General features: G+C 38.6%; 1 protein-coding gene and 1 long non-coding RNA gene across 5 annotated transcripts in view; one reads left to right on the top strand and one right to left on the bottom strand.

Moving 5' to 3' along the window:
- The window catches only part of Vwc2 (von Willebrand factor C domain containing 2), a 155428-nt gene that overhangs the window by 13444 nt on the left and 117562 nt on the right, over positions 1 to 24422 (bottom strand). The gene's annotated exons all lie outside the window — the stretch shown is intronic.
- Gm39578 lies at positions 1462 to 4830 on the top strand. Its single transcript, XR_872241.1, has 2 exons — positions 1462 to 1523; positions 3858 to 4830. It is a non-coding gene; the product is annotated as a predicted gene, 39578 (long non-coding RNA).

Raw genomic sequence — 24422 nt, 5'->3', positions numbered from 1 at the left:
GAGTGGCTATGGAAAGCTTAGGCCCGGGCACGGTAGTATACACCTTTAATCCCAGAGACAGAGGCAAGCAGATCTTTGAGTTTAAGACCAGCCTGGGACAGAGCCAGTTCCAAATCCTGGCATGATGATACACACTGTTAGCTTGGCCCAATCTTCTGGTAGAAGCCTACATAAGGACAATGGAAAAAAGAAGGGCTGGTTCTACTTTGCCTGCTTATACATAACTGTTGGAACCCACTTCTTCAGAATCCCTGCTTACACAGAAGACCAGCTGAGACACCTAGCCTTGTGAAACTGAGCAACTACTCTTGGACTTCTCACTCACAGATGCCAATTGATGGGCTAGTTGGATTGTAGACTGTAAATCATTCCAATAATTTACCTTAATATATAAAGACATTTCATAAGTTCTATGTTTCTAGAAAACACTGACTAATACACCTTCCTCACCAGTTTTTGGGACTTGTATGTAAAGATCTATAAACATTGCTGTATATGCCTTGTGCAAATGAGTTTTCATATCTTTAAGGTAAATACCACAAAGAAAAATTGCATGCGTATATGATAGTTGCATATTTAGTTCTCGTAAGAAACTGACAACTAGAATTGTTTCTTTTTTGTTTAAGAACATTTGTGTTTGTATTTATTTGTATTTATTATTATTGTACTGTATTTGTATTTATTTCTTTAAAATTTCACACATTTGTACAATGTATTTTAATTTCATCCACCATTACCTTCTTCCAACCCTTTGGGGTCCCTCACTTCATCATCCCATCTTCATGTCCTCTTTTTTTGTTATTAGTAATCACATGACTGCCCATATGTGATGAGTATGCTACCATCCACTGAGGCATGGGCAACTTGTCAGTGGCCATTTCCACAAAGAAAAGTGACTTTTTCTCCATCAACAACCATCAACAGCCAAAGGTGCCGTCTTGGCGAATGGTCTCCTGTTCTGGCTAGAATTTTGACAGGTTTGATCCTGTGCAGGACATATAGGTAACCACAGCATCAGAGAGTTGATGGGCAGCAGCTATGGCATGTCCAGTGGTATTTCATAGCTAGCCTCCTTATCTGTCAGCTCTTGCATTCTTTCTAACCATTTTTCTATAATGGTCCTGAGCCTTTGGTGAGGAGGCGGCAGGTTAATATAGATGGTTCATCTACAAGTGGCCTCTCAGGATTACTTATACTTGCTGCTTTGGCTATGTAACACATCTCTGTGGTAAACACTACCCATTACAAAAAGTTAAATCTGTGACTAAAGTTGAGAGCAATACAAATCTATACATATGAACAAATATTTAGAAGGCAGATTGACACTTATGACCATTTAACATAACAAGTTCCCACTAAGGATCTATAATTTCTCTAGTTATAGGCTTTTGAGCAGGAAATTATTATTATTATTATTATTATTATTATTATTATCATTATCATTATTATTATTATACCTTCTGTGAAGCAGGCCTCATCTCCAGTCGGAAAGTGGTTGGAAATCCCCATAACCATCAGGTCAGGTCAGTATCGTCGCTTGCATGGTTCAGCCCTGGTTGAGATTGTTGGTGACTTTTCTTCCCTGAAAGCCTACACGCAGTACCTTCTAGAACTCTTAAGCAAGCCAGAAGGGAGACTTTCTTTGTCAGTGAGGTTTTTTTTGGATGCACCATCCTGCTTCCAGAAGATTTGGACTACTAAATGAAAATCTCAAGTGCCAGGCGTAGGATTCTTCCCTGTAAGTTATTAGTCAGTGCATCCCCAGCAACACCCAGAACAACACAAGCCATTCCCGTTTCTCTTGGTTGTCCGGCGTGATTAGATGATAGGGCCGTCTTGTTAAAGACACCACTCAGTTTGGATTAAGGGCATACAGAACTGTTTCCTAAAGAGACATTAAATTTTACACCACACCAGAGCCCTGTTTATTTGGATCTTAAGAGACTTTGGTGTTGTTACAGGTATTAGATTAAGCCATTCTGAGACAGAAGTAGCATGTGCCCACATTTGAATGCCTGTTTCTTTAGTGCCTGGTGATGACGATCATTCTCGTGTGCTTTTGTGCTCCTCCCTATCCCAGGCACTGTTCCTTTACCAAACATGGTTTCTTCAATCTTGTAGCTTGTGCTCCTATTTTTTTTTCACTTTCACAGAGTAACAACTTATATTTGGACAGAATCAAATGCACGAATTTTCTCTTTTATATAACTCAGACAGTCAACAAGTCCACAATCCCCCTGCCTCTGTGCTTTCAGCGCTCAGTGCTGGGTGGCATGTACTGCTGTCTTCATCTTGCCCATTCACATTGATGTTCTGTTTGGAAATTCACCAAGAAGTCTGTATTTTGACAACTTAACCCTGTTATTTCATGAAAGTGTTATAATTAATTTACACTTAAATATGTTATCCATTTAAATTAATTTTGTGCAAATTGGGACATTTAGATTTTATCTTCTTGTCCTGAATATAATGTGTGGTTTCAGCACTACATTTTTTTTTAAAGATTTATTTATTTATTATATGTAAGTACACTGTAGCTGTCTTCAGACACTCCAGAAGAGGGCGCCAGATCTCATTACGGATGGTTGTGAGCCACCATGTGGTTGCCAGGAATTGAACTCAGGACCTTCGGAAGAGCAGTCAGTGCTCTTAACCGCTGAGCCATCTCTCCAGCCCCTCAGCACTACATTTTGATAGACTAATTTTTTTCCTGCTAAATTAAAAAAAAAAGATTTATTTTATTTATGTGAGTACACTTTTACTCTTTTTAGACACACCAGAAGAGAGTATCAGATTTCATTACAGATGGTTGTGTGTTACCATAAGATTGCTGGGAATTGAACTAAGGATCTCTGGAAGAGCAGGCAGTGCTTTTACCCACTTCACCATCTCTCCAGCTCCCTTTTCTAGTAATTTTGATTTGTTTATTTAAAATTCTTTTCAAATGCATTTAATCTTACAAATTCCCTTCTCAATTTTGCTGTCTCTCAGACTTTTGTTTTTGGTACTTAAATGAAATATTATTAAATTTCTCTTTGGAATTTATCTAGTACCCCAGTGTTAATGTATGCTGTATAATCTCCAAGTATTTGGGTTGTTTGTTTGTTTTTGCTGTTTTTCTGTTAGTGACAGCTAATCTGATTTCAATGTGATCTAAGTGTGCTTACAGCATAGTTTTCTATCTTTTAAACTTTTTAAAATGTGTTGCATGGTCTATAACTTGGTTTGGCTTAGCAAATATTTCAAATGTTCTTGAGAAAAAGGAAATGTGTGTTCTGTTGCTATTGAATGGCATGAACAAAGCCAGAGATAGTGAGTAAGTGGCTGATGCTCTAGTGCTGTCTTTTCACTGGATTCCTCTTGGCTGTGTGTGTCTGTTCTAGTATTTGGAGTATTGAAATTCCAAGTATGGCAAGAGACTCATATATTTCTTCTGAATTTTTATAACACTTCCCTTCACCGACTTTTATGTTCAATTTATAAGAAAATAAGTTGTTTGAAGGCTGTTTTCTCATTTTGACAAATCAACACCTTTCATCATTATATCTCAGTAAATACATATTGCAAACTTTACTGTAACAGATGAAATATGCAAAGAAAAGGGAGGGTAACAGATATTCTCTGGAACCATAAAATGCTCAGGTGAAATCACAAAGTGCAAAACTAAAGTAAAAAAAAAAAAACAGGAATAAAAGCAACAAATAGAAAAGAGTAACAAATATGGTAGATATAAATGAAACAGCAGTTATCACAATGAGTGTTCAGTGGTCTGAATCTATCAAGAAAGAGATTGTTAGGGTGGCTCACAAGCAATATACAGCTAAATGGGATGTCTGTGTCTTCTTCTCTCCCTCAAGGCTCAAGTATCTGTGCAGAACAGGAGGTGGGAAGATTGGAAGAGCCAGAGGTGATGGACAACACCAAGAAAATAGCTTTTCCCAAGCATAACAGGACTGATGCACAAGAGAACTTACATAGATTCACAACATGTACAAGACTTGCATAGCTTCAAACTAGACACAATTCCAGCAAAGAGAAGGGGACGTGGACACAAAGTCCTACACCAAGCAAAGTGTTTGCAACTGATAACTGCTGGGAAAGGAAAAAAAATCTTTTCTTCAGTGGAATGACACATGAACCAATCACAGCCCTGGGTGTCAACCACAGCCCCACGTAGGCCACTCAGGAACAGTTGGTCAACATAAAATGGACTTCTTGTTTCTTTTGCTGTAGTGTGTGTATGTGTGTGTGTGTGTGTACATACACACACACATGCACATAGACTTGTATATGTATGAGCCCATGAATGTGCACAGGTGTCCTTTTTGTTTTTAATTTTAAAATACAATCACATCACTTCCCTTTCTTTCCTCCCTCCATCTCCATCTCATCTATGTCCCCCCTCTCTCACCCTCCTATGTTCACCTGCTCGCTTTCAAATTGATAGCCTCTTTTTTGATTATTGTTATACAATCTGTAGGTATATAACAGCTTAGTGTCTTTTTGTTGTTTGTGTGTATATGTGGTCTCAGCTCTGACCACTTTGTATCAGATACAGTTAGAAGGCTCATTCCTAAGAAAAGCTAATTTCCCATCTTCCATCAGTTGTCAGCTGCCTCACAGCTGACTAACTGGTACTTTTGGTCCAATAATGTTTGTCTCCTCTTCCATGATGTTCCCTGAGCCATAGATGCAGGAGCTGGGCTGTAAATGTATTCATTTGGGCTGGGCTACCCAGGATCTATTAGTTTCTGTATTGTGCCACTTGGGCTTTCATTGTTATACACACACACACACACACACACACACACACACACACACACACACACACATAAGGCTAACAAAACAAAACAAAACACCCCACCTCAACATCAAATGGGTCATTGTGGTAATCCAAGTGACTCCCCCAAACCAATATAGATTATTGGTGTAACTCTTGGCTGCCTCTCAGAGGCTGAGGCTGAGCCCTTATGCTGAAGCCACCACACTTAGACACTGGACTCAGTTATCTAAAAGCCTCCTTCCTGAGATGTAGCTTCCATAGTACCAGAAACTATAATGCAAGCTGCCAATGGGTGGAGGACAATTTACAGTCCTTCCCAGCAGTGACATTTATGCACCACAACAATGACCAACATGGAAAGGTATCCATAAGCTTGCAATAGCAGAACTCACATGTTTGTGGAAAACATCAGCATTTTGGTTGGATGTAAGGCTTACATTAAGTCAGCAGGAAGAAAACTGTGTGGTACTAAAACCTAGCCAAATATCTCAGCCTCGTAAGGTAGGTCATAAGAGAACTCTCTACTACTTCTTTGCTATACTAGCTTAATTGCTAACACTAAGTATTTTCCTTACACTAACAAATTAGTGTACCCATTAAGCCTCTTGAAAGAAGCTTCTCCTTACAATAAATAGAGGCCCTTAGAGAAAACCCACAACTGAACATGATGCACAGAGCAATGGATTCTGAAGAGCCTAGGCCCAGTTATCAATTTTTAAGAGAGAGAAAATATGAACTGAGGTGGTGGAAGGGAAATATGGAAAGCGTTCAGGGAGGGGAAAGAGTATGACCAAAATATATTGTAAGAAAAAATTAAAAATAAATTTTGAGAAAAAGAAAGGCACATTAAAGGTTGAAGGCTGACTCATGTGAACACTGGTCAGAGGGAAGTGGTACTAAAGTCTTAGTTCTTAACAAGCAGAATACTAGAATGCTGGAAAGATTATCACTCATAATTACTTGATGGAAAAACATAAATGAATTAACAATATTGCTGCATGAAATTGGACTCTGATAATATAGTCACTTAATAATAAATTAACAACCATTCCCTTAGTTGCATTTATAATGAGGGAAATAGAATAACCTTAATCCTAATTACTTAATTTTAATATATAATAATCTTCTTAGTCATTTGCTCTGCAATAGGCAAAACAACTTCATAACTATGGAAAGTACATTCAGAATCCATAAGTATTAATTGAGTCGTATAGGTAATAAGTACTGATTAATTATATTATTGTTGACTTAGCCTAGATAACTAATGATGGCTAATTTCAGAATAATTCTATTCTATAATAATAATGTTTTATTTCCTCAGGGACAAGTTGATGAATAAACCTTGCTAAACTGTACTTTCCTATGCCAATCTGACTTCAGGATGGAGGGTTGGCAATTGTGGAAGCTATTTTTCATACCCTCTGGACCCCAGAAATGTGCCACCTTTAGCTCATGTGCAATGAAGTAGCCTGCATGCTAGTGTTACTCAAAATCCATGTGCTGACAGTAGGTGGACAATGCGACAGTATTGAAGTTAGGCCATTTCAGAGCAGGGTTGAATTATGAAATGCCCCCAGGATCAGCCATCTCTTAAAGAGGGGATCACAGATCCATGCTGTCTCTGTTCCGACCACTTTTTCTATGTGGGATGCCACCATAAGACAAACACACACACACACACACACACACACACACACACACAGAGCAAGTACCATTAGAGTACAGATGCCCGCAAGGTACACTAAACTAGACAGCAACTTGATCTTGGACTTTTCTGCTTATAGAACTTTAAGAAAATATACTCTGATGGTTCTAACTCATTCAGTCTGTAGTGTTTTACATTATTTGTTTTTATTTTTATTATGAGTGTTTTTATGCACACTGCATGTGTATTGGTGGTAGTGGAAGCCAGAGGGGTATCAAATATCCTGCAGCTGGAGTTACCAGCCACCATGTGGATTCTAGGATCTCAACTTGGATGCAGTTTTAATTTTCATTTCCTCAATGTCAGTCGTTTAGATTTCTTTAAAACATTTGTCACTTCGGGTTTTAACTGTTAAAGCAGGCATTGTTATTGCCTTCTCCTGGGGTGCTGAGACCTGTGCAGCTCTTCCCATGCTCTGGATGAGTTGTATATCTGGCATATGACTACAGCTGGATTTCCAAATGGGGTCATGAAAAAATACTCAATTAGTTTAGTTCAACTGTTACTTTTACCTCTTTCAAAGCTATGCTCTGGGTGTATGTTCATCTAACAGAGTAACATCTTCCACCTTGAGTCTTTTACATGTGTTGCTAAGAAAGAAAGAAAACAAGAAAGAAACAAAGAAAGAAAGAAAGATATGCTATCAGAGGTTCACTCATTGCAGGTTTGGCCTCACTGCTATGTCTTCCATGAAGCAGAGCATCATTGTGATGGTTTGTTTATCCTTGGACCAGAGAGTGACACCATCTGGAGGTGTGGCCTTGTTGGAATAGGTGTGACCTGGTTGGAATGGGTGTGTCACTGTGGGTGTGGGCATAAGATCCTCACCCTAGTTGCCTGGAGGTCAGTCTTCCACTAGCAGCCTTTTAATGAAGATGTAGAACTCTCAGCTCTGCCTGCGCCATGCCTGCCTGGATACTGCCATGATGATAATGGACTGAATCTCTGAACCTGTAAGCTAGCCCCAATTAAATGTTGTTTTATTACAAGACTTTCCTTGGTCATGGTGTCTGTTCACAGCAGTAAAACCCTAACTAAGACAATCATGGTAGGCAGCATGTGCCAGAGCAAGTTGCTCACCCCAAGGCAGCCATGAAACAGATGGAAAGTATTGATACCTTTTTATCTCTTTATCAGGCATGCCACTAATGACCTAAAGAGTGCTCACTGTGTCCCCAACACCTTTCATTAACCCCAATTGTGAACTAGTCTTTAGCACATAGACTTTTGAGAGAGATTATTAGAGCTGAATAATAGCACCAGATACCTCTGGTTTCTTTCTCATTTAGCATACCAAGGAACCAAGATTGTCCCAGCAAGTTTATCTGAGAGCTTGGGCTTTTTACCATCTCCACTACTGCCTGCCCATTCCAAGGACTGTGTTCCCAGTGCAGTCACTAATGGGTTAACAGTCCCATGATTCCTTCTCAAGTTCTCATTGTTAGCACTTTTGTGTACTTCCACTGGAGAACTGAGAGAATTACACTAGAAACAATACCTTATAAAATGTGTTTTGCTGCTGTAATTTGAAGGGTTGCCAGAGGAACCTTTACATTTATGAAGCTTTATATTACTGGATGTGATGTAATAAGGTTACTCTCTTAAATCAACACTGGATTTTACAGTACTTTTCTTTGCAGAGCTGTTTTTAATGAGCTTGTGGTTTAAAATTACCCTAATTTTTATTAAATTTATTGAGAGTTGTTCTGCTTTTACATGCTAATTTTAATTATTATGTATTACTCGCTTCTCAAAAACTTGCAGAAAGTCATTTTGAAACTAAATTATTTAACAAATATTTTACTTTTTACATGTGCTTCACATCATTCAAATGATTTCTTTTGAGGTATTTTAAATGAGGCCAGAAAATATCCAACCTACTTGAGACTTTAATCATTTATTATCAAGTTATGTAATATCTCCCATAATAAATTTAGCTTCACAACTATGATATCCTCTGTATATTTTATGATTCTGTAAGCTAATGCTTCTAATATTTTATTATTTTTAACCTTTGACTCATTGAAAGCCATTATTATTTTATTGCTCTGATCAAGGAATTTGTTTTCAGGTTTATCAATGTTTCTGTATTTCCTATTTTCCAATTTGTTTAATTTCTAATTTTCAGACTTTTGTTTCTATGCTGACTCACTTTTTGGATTGGAGTGAAGCTACAGCTGGGTTTGCAAATCTAACAGCACAGCTCTTGCCCTTCCACATGCAAGCCTCTGCTTCCTTCCACAGATGTCTGAGCAGCTCCACAAACAGCAGCAGGCCCTTACTTCTGCCCCGAGCTGGAAGGCCCGGCCACAAATGTGCCTTCAGGGTTACCAGCCTGTCTCTACCCTCTGCCTTCCTGCTACCTGAGATTCACTATGGAGGTTTCCTCTACACCCCATGGGAACATCTTACATTGATGCTTCCAACAAAGAGTTGTGTCATGACTCTAGCAGAATAAAAGTGTGTGTAAGGGGGGTGCTATTACTCTAATTGCATATGACTTAGAATTTTCATGGAAACCATTGAAACTTTCAGTGAATTTTGTTTTTTAAGAATTGAAGATAAAAGTGAATCAATAATGATGATGGAACAGAAGCTTTCAAGTGCTAAAATTCTGATAAATAAGGGAAAGCAGAAAATGAAATGTGTCCAATGATTGTTCTGTGCTTCTTGTGTGGTGTGAGAAAGCTGCACATTAGCCGCAACAGTGAAAACTTGTGGGGAGGCTGGAAGCTTCAAAGGAACTGCCCAGTATCCAGGCCCCCCTCTCTTCCTCCCTCTTTCCCTCCCTCCTCCTGTCCCTCCATCCCCCCCCCCCCCCACTCTCCTGTTCTCTTCCCTCTTCCTTTTCTATTTTCCCCTCTCCCCTCTCTTCCACTTCCTCTCTGTGTATTTGTCCATCTCTCCCACCCATCCCCCTTCTTCCTTCCTTCCTTCCTTCCTTCCTTCCTTCCTTCCTTCCTTCCTATAAAAGTATGGGATGTGTGTAGAAGGGAAGACAAATGGAGGCATCTTGTTATGAAATTCGGGTACAGTTGCTTTTCTCTATTTATTTTGTTTTTTAGTGGCCTCATGTGCCTGTGAGGTAAGTGATCCTGGCAGAGGAGAGGGAGGTCCAGAATGTCTCCTGACCTTTTAATTAGAAGCAGCATGAACTTTGAGCAACTTCCATTAATGGTTTGCTCTTTACTTTTGCTTTGTTGTCTTTTAAATCAGATAAACTGGAGAAAAAACAGCAACTATGACACCAGTTGATCTGCAAGTTTACAAGTTGATCTGCACGTGTGAATGTAGTACTAAATATTTATACACAATTATATTATGCTTTAAATAATTTGTAAAACAAAAATCTGTATGTGACTGAGAAGCAAGCAGATGGCACTTGGATGCTGGTCTAAAAATCTTCATTTTCTTGTGGGCTCATAAAGTTATATGAAAATTATTTTATTTTCAAGGTAAGTTTAAACATAGGAAGGAAAATGTCACTCAATTAAGTGGGTACTAAGTATACTGTATAACAGAAAGTGTTCTTTTAATATTTATCCCTTATAGTGTATCTGTAAATTCTGCTTGGAAACATACATCTATTTACATATTACAAAAATAAATGACTAATTATTATAGTAAACCTTATTACCACATGAAAAGCAGTTTCAATAAATATGTTTAAAAGAGAAACTGGTCTTCAAATGCCTACATACAGTCATTCTACTATGAAATGTAAATGAACCCAACACTTTCAGAGAAAATGAACATATTCTGAAATAACACCATGGTGGTTTAAGACAAGTAAATCATGACAGATGGGAACTATCAGAGTGTCTCCAAAAAGCTATTACACACTATTTCATGGATCTTTCCACACAGATTTTGGGAGTCTAGTTAACTTCCTGAAACAAACCAGAGACCCCCAGGGTACTCTAAAAGGAAACAGACAATGTGGACATGAGGAGAGGCAGGGTAGACTCAGGGGGACCTACTTCTGTCTTTCTTCTTTTTAAATTTCAACGTAATTCCTAATATTTTGACTTTCTAATGTCCCAAATATAATTTTAAACTGTCCTTTGCATTTCTTAAACCCACAGCTGTATTGTTCTGAACAGACGGTTGAGACAAATGCAACAGCACAGAGTCAAGCGCTGGCACAGGACTTCCTTTTTCCCACTTGAACATGTATGTCAGCACCAGAGCTGGACACTTCTTAGAGCCTGGAGACAGCACAGGAGAGAACAGACAGACAAGATAGACAGACAAACCAGAGAGTATAGAACAGCTTCAGTAAACATTTGGAAACAGGGATGAGAATGTCTAAGGAAGAGTGAACCTCTGAAAAAACTGCCTTCAAAGATTTGAAAATGTTTGTATAAAAGGAAAGGGTAAAAAATATCCACTGACAATAAACATTATACCTAACATTGCAAGAGGAAAGTGATTCAAGACAGCAAAGGGCATGCATGAAACCCTAGGAGTAGAGGAGCACAGTGGCCATGACCTTATGTGTATTCAAGTCTATACTGGCTAAATTATGCCTACAAACTAGCTCAAAGAAATGCCCAACAATTTTTCTTTTTAAATTGGCAAGCACATGAGACTGTACAAGGATAAGAGCATTAAAGATTCCACATTCTGGACCTGTATGACATGGGATTTCAATTTCATTTACTCAGTATATTCAGTAACATAGAAATCAGTTATCAAGATTTTAGACCATCAAAAAATAAGCTGAGGTCTCTTAAGTAATAACATAAATAGGTCAAAATATTGAAATAAGATAAAGTAGAAAATCTATGGTAGGATGAACTGAAAAGTACTCAGAAGAAAACGTGAGCACAGAGCAACAGATTAGAACAGAGAGCACATAGAGGCATGAATATATAGTGAAAAGATCTAACAGTTGTCTAAAGGAACAGAGACTAAATATTTAAACTTGGGTACCATAGTCTTTGAGGCCAATTAGGCTTCATTGTTGTTCACAAAGGCATAATATGTAGGAAAGAATAAGGACAGTTCAAATAAAACTTTATTAACAAAATCAGGAAGCTCATTTGATTTGGTCAGGGAGCCATACAGTTGCTCAATATTAGTGCCATCTTTGGGAAATTAAGGTATGATATTAGTATTAGAGGATAAGATACCACATACCATTTTTAAAAGATTAAAGTTGTTAGAAAAATGGCTACAGATGGAAGAGTTAGGGAAAAAAAGGAAAAAAAGCTTTATTGCAATTTGCAACTTAGGGTATTGTGAACCAGCTGAACAATGAGAAACATTATGGCAGAGAGAGAGAGAGAGAGAGAGAGAGAGAGAGAGAGAGAGAGAGAGGACGAACGAGTGAAAGAGAAAGAAAGAAAAGAAAGAAAGAAAGAAAGAAAGAAAAAGAAAGAAAGAAAGAAAGAAACACAAACAAATGTTAAACTTCCTCCAAAGCATTAGAGAGCAAAAGGAAGAGTTAAGGTCCACCCTGGAATTCAGAGAAGAGAAAAATGCCTTATGAGACTGTAAAGAGATTGGAACAAGAGGTCCAGAGTTAGCAAATAGATTTAAGACTAGTTAGGATGTGTGAATCATAATAGGATGCGTCATGCTGTCTCATCCATGTATATAATGCACTTCAGTTATACCACATTCAAGCAGGAATGCAAAATAAAGAGCTTCAAATGAGCAATTGATGGAAATTTTCATCTGCTGTGTGTTTTGTTTATGGGACCCTTGAGACAGAAGGGGAAGTGTCCTGAGAGGAGGCCGTAGAGGCACTGAAGGGACTCAGTCAGGTGGATGGGTGTCAGAACTGTGAGGACAAAAAACAATTACGACATCTTAAAGAAAAGGAGCTGGTGCCTAAAAGGTGTCTGTTGTGATCCAAAGCATGGGTGGTAGAACTGGATCTGAATGGTTGTAACACTAAGTAAGTTCTGTCTGAGTCCTGCCACATGCATTGAGCAACTCACAGTATTTACATTCCACATTGTACTTATTCCAAGTCTGGGCTACACTCATAGAAGAGATCACAGAAAAAGGTGGCCATGGATGCCTGCATGAAAACATGACCCACTGGCTATTTCTGACTGCTGGGAAACAGCAGTGCCTTCCATACATTCTCTCATGTGACTTTCAGAGCAGTGCAGTGTTAGATGCTGGGAGCATCATGTATCCTTTCCATTGCCCGAGGCATCAATTCTAATTATGGAAGAGACTGGCAGTCATGTAGAGTACTCTGCACCCCCAGACTGTCCTCAGGAATAAATGTGGCTGAATGTATTTGAACTCTGGCGAACTGTCAGGAAAAATTGGGCAAAGCCACAATAGTCTGAGCACATCAAAAGGATGGCATGTATAAATTTAGACTTTGGATTTTAAGTCGTCTTGGCAGGTTGTGCCATCTTCTTCAGACATGAAAGCTGAGCAAATAAGGCACCTCTACAACTGTAATTAAGAGAATCATTTCCAAGCTAATTAGGCTGTATTTATTCATACCAAATAAAACTGTGTTGACAGGTAGTGATTGAATACAGACACGGGCTGTCAGGAAAAGGGGGGAGGAAGGAAGCTCTTAAAATAGGATAAAATGTTGACAATTTTGAAAAGCCAGGGGACTGACTTTTGGATCTGCTCCTGGGATGCTCTCCGTTCATGCTGTGGAGTCGAGTCCCTCCAGTTAGTTACTTAACTGAAACAGTAGGTGATGTCATGTCACCCTATGTGCCTGAATACCACTTACAATTGAGTCTGTGATCGTGAAAGAGCTTCTATGTGCAGTTTATTATTTGCACAGGTATGAGACAGGTGCTATTTGTGCACTTTATAGTTGTGTAAACAGAGGCTTATAGATCTTAAATCACTTGCCTAAACTTGTCAGTCACATAGAGGCAGATAGAAAAGCCACACCCGTGTCTTTTATATGAGCGTCTCATGAGTTTTCCACAAATGTAACCACAAAGGCTCAGAGAGGAAAGTGTCAATATTGTCAAATTAGCATGCAGATACATTGCTGTAAGCATCCATCAAAACAAGACTTACTGTACCTGTGACTCAGAACATATATAACCTGGCTGAATTCTTATGTGGCAGACACAGTATCCGTATAAATTCTGTTCTATGTATTTAGTTATTTTCTTAGGATTAGTTCCTAGAAGTACAATCTCCAAGCCACAACAAATTCTCAACATCTTCAGAGCTTGATACATATTGTCAAGTAGTTTCCCAGAAATATATAGATACACATCCACAGTCGAAAATAAGTATGCCACTGAATTACACCACCATTCTCTTCTGTCTTTTGGCAACCAACTACTTACTGGACCTGAACAGTCTCTAAGGACACAGTGGTTAGAAACTGGCATCCTTCCTTAGGGATCTTAGAATCTAGTAGGAGGACAAATTCCAAGAGGAATAACAATTGCAGTGTGAGCCACTTTGTGGGCACATCAACCATCCCAGAGCACTGTTTTGGCACTTAATGTATATTAATATAATTCTCATACAATTCCATTAAGACACTTTAAGAGTGAACAGGTCTAAGACAAAATTCCAAAGTTGAAAATTCCCCCAAATCTGAAACTTTTGTACATCAGCAGGATACCAGAAAGAAAAATCCCAGAGCATAACATCTTTTTTCATGTGTACTATTTTTAAAACAATAGATGAGATTAGTATTGGGCCATATGTATATGAGCTATAAGCAGAGTTCTAAGATTATCCTATTTTTTGTAAATACTCTCAAATATGAGAAAGTATAAACTATAAGGTACTTTGCCTTTGAAGTACTCTCAATGAGAGAAACTCAACCCTCCACCACTCTTACTGCACAGAGGAAGAACAGGAGAGATAGTGGGTGAAGTGGCTGGAAAAGAACACCAGTACTGGGAAGGGGCTCTGAATGCACCTAGCAACACCAGCACTTAACAATTCTGCTGTTACCATTTGATAGTCATGCAAATGAATGCTAAGCCACTTGCCATGGTCACCAGCTCTTCTTCTCCAATTCACAACACTGACCCTGCATTGTAAATACCCTTGCATACAAGTACTTTTACTTTTTTATTATTAGATATCCTTTACCCATCCAAAAGCATGTTATAAATTCATCAATATCTCTGCATGACTTAAATTTGTTTCTAGCAGAAATTATCATTCCAGAGATGCAGCTCTCCTCCAGAAGGAGAGGGCGCTTTGATGTTTCCTGCTTGCTCATGCTCTACATGCTGAAACAAAAAAGGGACAGCGTTTACATTGGAAGTAGGGACAGGAGGAAAAGAATGAGATCTGAAATTCTGTGTCCTATCACGGTATAGTGCTTCTGAGAAGAGTGTTCCATCTGCAGTCAATGTTAGGTTGTCAGTTGTGTAATAAATGTCTAAATTCTAGAAAATAAGAACATAGACACTGATCCTATCACACAGACATGAGAACTTACTTGCTGATCATAGATTCAGGGCATAGATACATCTAGTATGTATTTAGTTTTCTTTTTCACAAACATTTAGTCTGACACAAAGTGAGAACCTCATCTGCTCCCAAATACTGTTCCATGACTTTCAATTTCACAAGGAAAATGTCTATCCCTATGGGGCTAGAGAACTAGGGAGCCATGGGGAGCTGACTAGAGGAAGAGTGCGGTGCAAGCGTGACCAAACCCTGGAAATCTTGTCCTGAGATTGGCAGGAGTAGATCAGCAGGCTACCCATGCACTCAGCCTGCATGTCCTTGTGTACATGCTAAGATACCTCCACCTTTGTCCCACTGAGGAGGTCACATGGTTGGGTAGCCAGGTTAAACTTCCACTCTCCTTATAAGGTCATATCCAGTAGCATATGGAATTCCTCTTTATGCAAATAAGACACCCCAGCACCCTTGTCCTAGCCAATGACACGTACACTGATCCCATAGCTCCCTACTCACCCCACAAAGGTTTGAATGAGCTCACTGAAGCTGCCTCCCAAGAGACTTCTTGCAGCTTACAGTCTCTTAGCTCCCAACTGTCCTACTGTACTTCCCCATTCAGGATCCACTGATGATCTCAGGGCGCGCGCGCACACGCATACACACACACACACACACACACACACACACACACACACACACACACACTCACTCACACTATTGCCACTATTGCATTGCTTTCATATGTTTTATTTCTACATAAAACAATTTTATTATAATATGTCAACAGGGCCTGTAACATTTAAGAATCCCCACACAAACTCATGAGGAAATTTAATTTTCTTTATAAAAGTATCACGAGATGGGAGTATTAAGAGGTAAGTGGATTAATCACTCACAGTTTAATGGATTAGTAGATGAATGGTGTTCTGTTGGGGTTTTAATACAAAGCTGAACGTTCTCTGCCTGGTGTCTGGGTAGTCTGCTGTAAGTGATAATTCCTGGCCCAGCTGAGACCCTCACCAGATACTCAGCTGCTATCTCCCTTTTTTTCTCACTAACAAGAACAATATAACAAACACATGCACAAGATCCATTAGGGAGTCTTTCTTTTATCTACCTGAAATCAGTGATTACTGCAAGCTGTCTGCCTACACACACCACTTTATATATATTCCCCAACTTTTGCACCAAGTTGCCTTTCAGTTCATCCCTAGTAGTTGTGTGTGTGCCCCACTTTTTTCTCACACCTCACACTATAAATGTGCAAGAGTCCAAATGTCCCTATCGCTTCAAAATGATTAAGTTGAAATTCAAACACTAAGGTGATTGCATGGAGACAAACAACATTTATGGAAGTGATTGCATTATGATGATGCAGTCCTCCTGATGGGGTTAGTGACTAATGAAATAAGTCTACCAAAGGGTATTCCCCAGTCCACCACTAGGTGGCCAAGACCAGAAAGTGGGCCCTTACTATATCTGGAATTGGCCAATGCCTTGGCTTGACCTTGAACTTCCAGCCTCCAAAACTGCTAGAAAGAAATTATTTCTGATTATAATATACCTCATTATGATATTTCATGCTGGGAATTTAAATATATTAAATGCAAGCTGTGGTTTATTTATATTCATGTATTTATTTGCTTCAGAATAATGGGTCAGGATTGGTTTCCTTCCATATTATTTTACACTTCCTCCAAAACTACTAACGCTGAACTTTGTTAATTAATTTGTTTTATGAATTCTTACTGTGTTTGCTTATTTTGTGTGTTTTTGTATAGGGCAGTCCCATGTGGAAGTTAGAAGACAGCTTAAGGGAGTTAGTGCTCTCTTGCCACCACATGCATTCCAGGTACAGAGCTTGGATTATCAGTCTGGGTAGCATAAGCTTTATCCACTGTGTCATAACAACAACCCTTTGGTGTGATTCTTTATAGATATTTCTGTTTCTCTTTTTGTTGTTTTCTTCAATGTTGCTTTCTTCTTGATTTATAGTAGTATTTATGTAGATACCAAGTTCTACTATACATGATTTTATCATGTATTATTATAGAAATATATTATAGATTTTCCTTGATATTTTGTAGTTTATTTTCCATATCTTTAAGAAATTCTAATTTTCTATAAGCCATAGATCTTCACGAATTCAATTCTCACAAATTTAATTTACTTATTTCTTCACATTAGGCTCCCAAATGCCTGGGTATTGTTTTTGCTTAACTGTGATGCAGAGATCTAATTAAATTTGTTTCCATATGGAAACCCAGTTTTCTTGGTAACACTTATTGGATAATATCAGTGGGAAGTAGGCTTGTAAGTAGACAACAGCCGAAAATTCAGCTTTCTTTCATAACAGGGAGTGAGGAGGCAACAATTCAGAGCTGTGCCAGTGAGAATGCATCCATGACCTTGGTCTTTCTGTGATCTGTCCATAAGCTCTCTCTCCCAAAGGCCATTTCCACCATTTCCAGAAGTGAATATAACTCTGAATTTTCCCATCAATAAGCCTGGCATGTACATGTGATTTATATCTGCTTTTTACATTTTTTAATGTGTGTGTCTCTGTCTGTGTGTGTTTCTTTGCAATGGAAATGGTGTAGAGGTATAGACGACTTTGTTAGAGGCTTGTCATATGATACACATTTCCAAGAAAATGAAAAAAGGTTATAAAGTTTAGAATAGTATTATTTAGCACGATGCAGTTAAACTTTATTTTTTAAATGAGAATATTCAGGGCTACAGAAATCTACAGCATCATTATTTTCTATTAGGACTAAGTATTCCTAAATATTTAAATTCTTGTCACTTCATGTCTTTTTGGGTTGAAGGTAGTATTACTTTGTTTGCTGGAGTTTCATAGTAATTTCCCTTCTCTTCTGAAGGTATTCAGGCATTTTTTCCCCTGCAGATTCATTGTGAAACTGTAGCTGAGCATAATGCATGGTTTGTGTTGTAGTTCCTGGTAATCAGTATTGATATTGATGGATAGTTAACCTTAAGCCTTTAGTTGTGTTTATTGGTTTCTCAAATATCTTCAGTTATGGTGACTTCAACAATGACTTTGCTGTCACTCTCCACTGAGGCCAGTTCTCAAATCCACTCTAATTGTGGCTAGGTAATTGGGTTTGAGTTTTAATGACAATGTATATTTTGAATTGTAAGGCTTCTATTTATACTTTACCTGTTCAGAATACAGTTCTGTAGATATGTTTTTTTTTTTCATTTGCTTTAGCTTAGCTTTGATTCAGTTATTTACAAAGACTCTTTTATCTTTTGTGTCTTTTCCTCTCCTTTTGTTTCCTTCTGATCCTTCCACTGGGTTTGTCTAGTTGTATGTATAATTTCCTACAATTCTGATCATAAAATGCAGGATATTTCTTCTAAGTATAATATATTTTAAAGGAATTTTAATTGTTTTTATTTTTCTTATCGTCACTCAAGTTTCCTGCTCACATGGCAATAGTGTCACCATGCATTTTTCCGTCCATGTCATTCCATTCTCAAGTAAAAAAAGAATAGAATGGGCAAAACTATAGAATTTCTTATTTTGTTTTATTTAATGCTCCTCATGGGGAGACATGAGATGCTACATCTACTTGTCTGCCACTTGTTGTTCAAAATACATAGAAATTCCACCAATCCAACTCATTTCAGCTAAGTTATCTATTTCCATGGCTATATATTTGTATATTTTACCCAACCATTCTATTACTAACAAATATTCATTGTAATTCCACAATTTTATGAAAAGAAATACAATAGCCAAAATGGAAACTATGTGAATTGCCCTTTAGTTCTAGGACTAAGAGGCAGAAAGGCCTGGAATGCACCCTGGCTTGTGAAGCCAGAGGGATAGTTTAGAGGCTTCAGGAAAGCTGTTATCCCATGCAAGTCAAAGAAGGGAAAGCCCGATGATGTAGGTTCATCACCATCCAATGATGTAGGTCCATCACCACCCAATGATGCAGGTCCTCATCTGATGATGATGTAGGTCCATCACCACCCGATGATATAGGTCCTTTGCCACACAGGACACACTTTGCATTTCCTACTATCTAGGCTAGAGGACTCATTACATTCCTGACTCTAGTACATAGTTTCCCCAACCCATCCAGGTTCCTGACAGAGACTGAGTTCCTTCTGCAACCATATGAACTAAGCCTCCACTGTCCATGCTCCTCTCAGCATTAGTATTTTTGTTTTGTTTTGTTTTGTTTTGTTTTGTTTTGTTTTGTTTTGTTTTTTCTTCTTGTTTTTGTTTTGTGGCTCCCACTAGAATAGTTCTCTATTATAGTGAATTATAATGAATAGTTCATTAAGTTCTCTTTACAGCATTCAGTGACTTTTCTATTGTCAAGTTCCAAACACTTTCACAATCCTCTTACAAAATAGTTCCAAAGACCTAAGAACCATGGGCTCAGTACTGGCTACATTTCTCATTAATGATGTCTGACTTAATTTCTTTTCCTGTTGATGTTGTGATAAAACACTTGAAACTTAAGGGAGAAATTATTACTGTGGATCACTGTTCCACAGTTTGTCATAGTGGTAAATCACAGTGACAGGAACCTGAAGGAGCTAGTCATATTGCAGCTGGAGTCAGGAAGCCGTTGGATGCATATTGCTGCTCAGTTACTTCTCTCCATATATACCATTCCGGATCCAAGCCAGAGAATGGTGCCACCCACTGCAGGAGTATCTTCCCACCTTAAGTGATACAATTAAGACACCCCTCCCACAGGTGTGCTCAGGATCTATCTCCTGTTTTGTTGAGTAGACAACACTAACCATCACACTTACCCTATGCAAAGATTAATTCTAAATGAATCAGACTTCAACATTAAACACGAAACTCTGAAACTGCTAGAGGAAAAATTAAGGAATATAAGATGCAGATATAAGCAAGGAATTTGTAAATAGGTTGCTCAAGAAATAAGGCCAAAAGCAGAGAAATGGAACCTAGTGAAATTAAATTTTTATTCAATATAGGAATCTGTTAATTTAGTTAAGAGGTAGGCTATATAGCGTGAGAGAAAAACACTTTAGCATACACACACACACACACACACACACACACACACACACATACATACACACACACGATGGATATACATTATAAAGAACTCAAAAACCTAAACAAGAACCCAATATTTAAAATCAACAATGGAACTGAAATGTCTCAAAGAAGAAATATAAATGCCTAATAAAGACTTTAAAACTTTTCAACCTTACATATCATGAAAATTAAAATAAAATTAATTTCTTTCTACCATGAGAATCAGTGTGGAGATTTCTTAAAAGTTAAAAATATAACTTCCATATAAAGTAGCAATAACACTTCTGGGCACAAGACCAAAGGACACAAGACAAAACCTATGACAGAGATACCACACATCTATGGTTATTAATTCTGTATTCACAATAGATGAGAGGTAGAATCAGCCCAAATGTCATAGATGTCCATGGACTCATGAATGTATAATGTAACATATACATGGATAATATAAATATAACACAAAAAACCACACACACACACAAATTCAAACCATATATATATATGTGTGTGTATGTGTGTGTATGTACATATATTCATACATATATAAATTTACAGTAAAGTGGATATAAACTTTCTTATGCAGAGCCTTGATTTGAATTCTAATATTTTTCTGGATAGGTTATGGTGATTATTGAGACCAGTAAGCAAAAACAGAGGCATAGAGCAGTAATGATTCATTAAAGGGGTAGGGGTAAGTAATAAAATTCAGAATATAACAGTAGTAGTGGAGAAATATTAGGCGTAACATTTTTAAATGGAGATGGGGGAGTAGGGGTAGGAGATGGTGGTGCAGGAGAAGGTTTAACAAAAAATTAAAAATATAAAAACCTACTATTTTATAAACTAATTTTGGAACAGAGAATGGATAATGCTATTCCCATAAGCCATAGATTTGTAAAGGAAAATCCCAGATCTAGGTGCAGGATACAACTTCATGACTTATTTGCAGAAAAGTCCTAAATATTCCCACCACGCTATAAAGCATCTTCATTGCTCTTGGTTGCCCAGCAGAATTAGGTGGTAAGACTCTGTGGCTGAAGACAACACACCTTGGTTGTAGGACATAGCTGAATGCTTCTGCAGGATAGCTTTCGTAGTGCTGCCACGTGCTAGGCAGGCTACTGAGGGTAAAAGACATGATCAGTGTTACCCTACTATGAACCCTACATGCTACAATACCAATGTGCCATGCAAAATATCCCTACTGATGGGAGAGAGGCATGCCCATTTAGTGAATAATAAACTGCCGTATGATTGGATTTGGGGTCCAATGCATAGGAGGAGATACAAATCTTAATCTGTTAACCTGGTTAAACCAGTGCCTCTCGAAGTCATTAGCCTTAGGGGAGACCTAGTACTGTTGTTCTGATAAATGGATATGCTGTCAAACTGCTTTCTGAATATTTATATTTATACATATAGATTAGTGATAGTCTGTACCCAGGGCAGAGAGCCTCCTTTATGTACTCAACAACAGATAATCCAGACAGAGACTCATAAGAAAAAAACCTAGAAAATAAGTGACTGTTGAGTCCAGAGACCCAAGTCAGACTTGCAAGACTTATAGGACATCATGAAAGAGAGGTAAAATGAATATGAGAGGCAGAAGAGAGCGAAAAATTCTGTAAACTGTTTCTATGGATACAGAACTGGGTGTTACAATCATGAGCACAGAAGCTATGGATACTTGAATAAGACCTGCACTAGACCAGAGCCTTCAACATTCCATCATAGATGGGTCAAACTCACAGACATGATCTTCTCCCTTTTAGAAAAAAGCTATTAGCTTTTTTTATTAATGGTTGCTGAAGGGAAGTAATACCATTTTCTTCAAAGGTATAGTCACTGGTAAGTAGCCCATGCCTCAGAAAATAGCCCCCTACCCAAGATTATACAAGCAAGCAACCCCAAATAAACTCTGTGGGAAAAACAGTAGATATGAAAGTATGAGGGGAGCTAGTTGAGAAGGCATTCAGAGGAAGGAGGGAAAATATAGGAGAGGTTACAGGGGTAAATATAAATCACAATTTGTCAAAAATAAATAAAAATTCAAAACTAAAAAAATTGGGAAAATATCTACTATTTTAAGACATAATCGTTGTTATACAATTTTATGACTGTCTCTTGTGAGACTACGCCGGGGCCTAGCAAACACAGAAGTGGATGCTCACAGTCAGCTGTTGGATGGATCACAGGGCCCCCAATGGAGGAGCGGAGAAAGTACCCAAGGAGCTAAAGGGGTCTGCAACCCTATAGGTGGAACAACAATATGAACTGACCAGTACCCCAGGAGCTCATGTCTCTAGCTGCATATGTAGCAGAAGATGGCCTAGTCGGCCATCATTGGAAAGAGAGGCCCATTGGTCTTGCAAACTTTAGATGCTTCAGTACAGGGGAACGCCAGGGCCAAGAAGTGGGAGTGGATGGGTAGGGGAGTGGTGGGAGGGTATGGGGGACTTTTGGGATAGCATTGGAAATGTAAATGAGGAAAATACCTAATAAAAAAGTTAAAAAATAATTTATGACTTGTCTTGCTGCAAATTTTCATCTTAGTATATCTCCCTATATGCTTTAAAAGTACATCTTTGAAGTCTCCTCTTTAAGGACCCATTACTTGCAAAACCTTAAGGATCCATTAACAAATCTATTGATTCTATAAAATATTTCCATAGTATTTATTTTTTGTTATATTTATCACTATTGCTTATCAGCTCTGCTATAGTTTGCTTTTTGTTGCTGTGATAAGCACCATGACCAAAAGTAAAGAGGAGAGGAAATAGTTTATTTGCCTTACCGGTGACAATCCACCACTGAGGGAAGCTGGAGTCAGAGTTCACAGAAGGAAGCTGAGCCAGAGCTGAAGCAGAAACCATGGAGGAATAACCACTACTAACTGGCTTTCCTATCCAGCACTCATGTTACACAACCATTTTTATATAATTAGGCTCAAATTTCTAAGGCTGGCACCAACCACAGTGATCTAGGCCCTCCTAAATCATCAAGAACCAAGATGGCAGCCCACAGATATGCCGACAGGCCTCTGCAATTAAAGGCAACCCTCTAGTTGAGACTCCATCACTTGGCCATGCCAAGTTGAGAACTGAAGTTGACTAGAAGTTAATTTGTGAAGTCTAGGAAAAGCACACATCTGTTGTTGAACACTTTTCTAGTTGCCTCTCTTGGGCCACAAGGAGCTCACCTGTCCACACATTCATTACTAGCACATTGATGTTGTGGTGACTGTGAAGTCTAATCTTGTTTATCAATTTGGTTGGATTTGAATTCAACTAAGAGATATGCCTCTGGATGAATCTGTGATAATATTTCCTGGTGAGAGCAACTACAGGGAGATCCTCCCCCAGCATGGGCAGCATCTTCTTGTGCCAATGCAGATACCAAATGGTGGGCTACCTTTCTCCTAGTTGCGTTTGCTCCTTGCTGTTTACTGTGTCTCTCTACTACTGCTGTTGCCATTCTTTGTGGACACAGTAAGCCAGTTTCTTTGGTTTCACTGGTGGCTTTTAATAATTCTAAGAATAATTTTCCAGGCCTTGTTCCCAGACTGGAAGTCTGAGGTCTGAGGGAGCCATTCTCATGGACTAATTAGATCTTCAAACTCTTCAGCATACAACCAGCCACAGGGACTACCAAGCATTTGTTGTGTTAGCCAATATAATAAATTGCTGGGATTTTGTTGTCATTATTGTTGTTGTTATTGTTGTTATTGCACGTATTCATTCTATTGGCTCTGTTCTTCTGGAGACTCCTTGCTAGTATAGTGGCCTCACAAGGATTAGTGTAATAGGATATGAATCATCTCTCTCTGTCCTTTTCTTGTGAAAATATATCATTCTTTTCTGATTATTTTAACTCGTCATGCACTTTGCTATTTTCAATGGTCAGGAAAGTGGGGAGGGATTTTCTATTGTCCACTCAAGATAATACCATGGCTTTGCCTTCTTGCTCTAGAAGCAAAGTCTATTCTGGATCTTTTGCCGTATATCAAAACTTAAATTCCACTACTCTGAGCAGGTATGAAGGTCCTACCCTTAGGATATTTCTTATACTCATTTACCCAACCAACTGCTGCCACCTGTGAGGCTCTGCCAGTGCCTGGCAAATACAGAAGTGGATGCACATAGTCATCCATTGGACGGAGCACAGGGTCCTCAGTGAATGAGCTAGAGAAAGGACCCAAGGAGCTGAAGGGGTTTGCAGCCCTATAGGAGGAACAACAATATGAACTAATTAGTACCCCCCAGAGCTCCCTGGGACTAAACCACCAACCAAAGAAGACACATGGTGGGACTCATGGCTCTAGCTGCATATGTAGTAGAAGATGGACTAGTTGGCCATCAATGGGAGGAGAGGCCCTTGGCCTTGTGAAGGTTCTATGCCTCATAATAGGGGAATGCCAGGGCCAGGAAGTGAGAGTGGGTGGGTTGAGAGCAAGGGGAGGAGAGAGGGGATAGGGGATTTTCAGAGAGGAAACTAGG

This window comes from Mus musculus, chromosome 11, assembly GCF_000001635.26.
Source record: "Mus musculus strain C57BL/6J chromosome 11, GRCm38.p6 C57BL/6J".
Taxonomy (NCBI): domain Eukaryota; kingdom Metazoa; phylum Chordata; class Mammalia; order Rodentia; family Muridae; genus Mus; species Mus musculus.
Note: the sequence above shows the minus strand (reverse complement) of the source record. Positions and strands in the feature narration are given on the sequence as shown.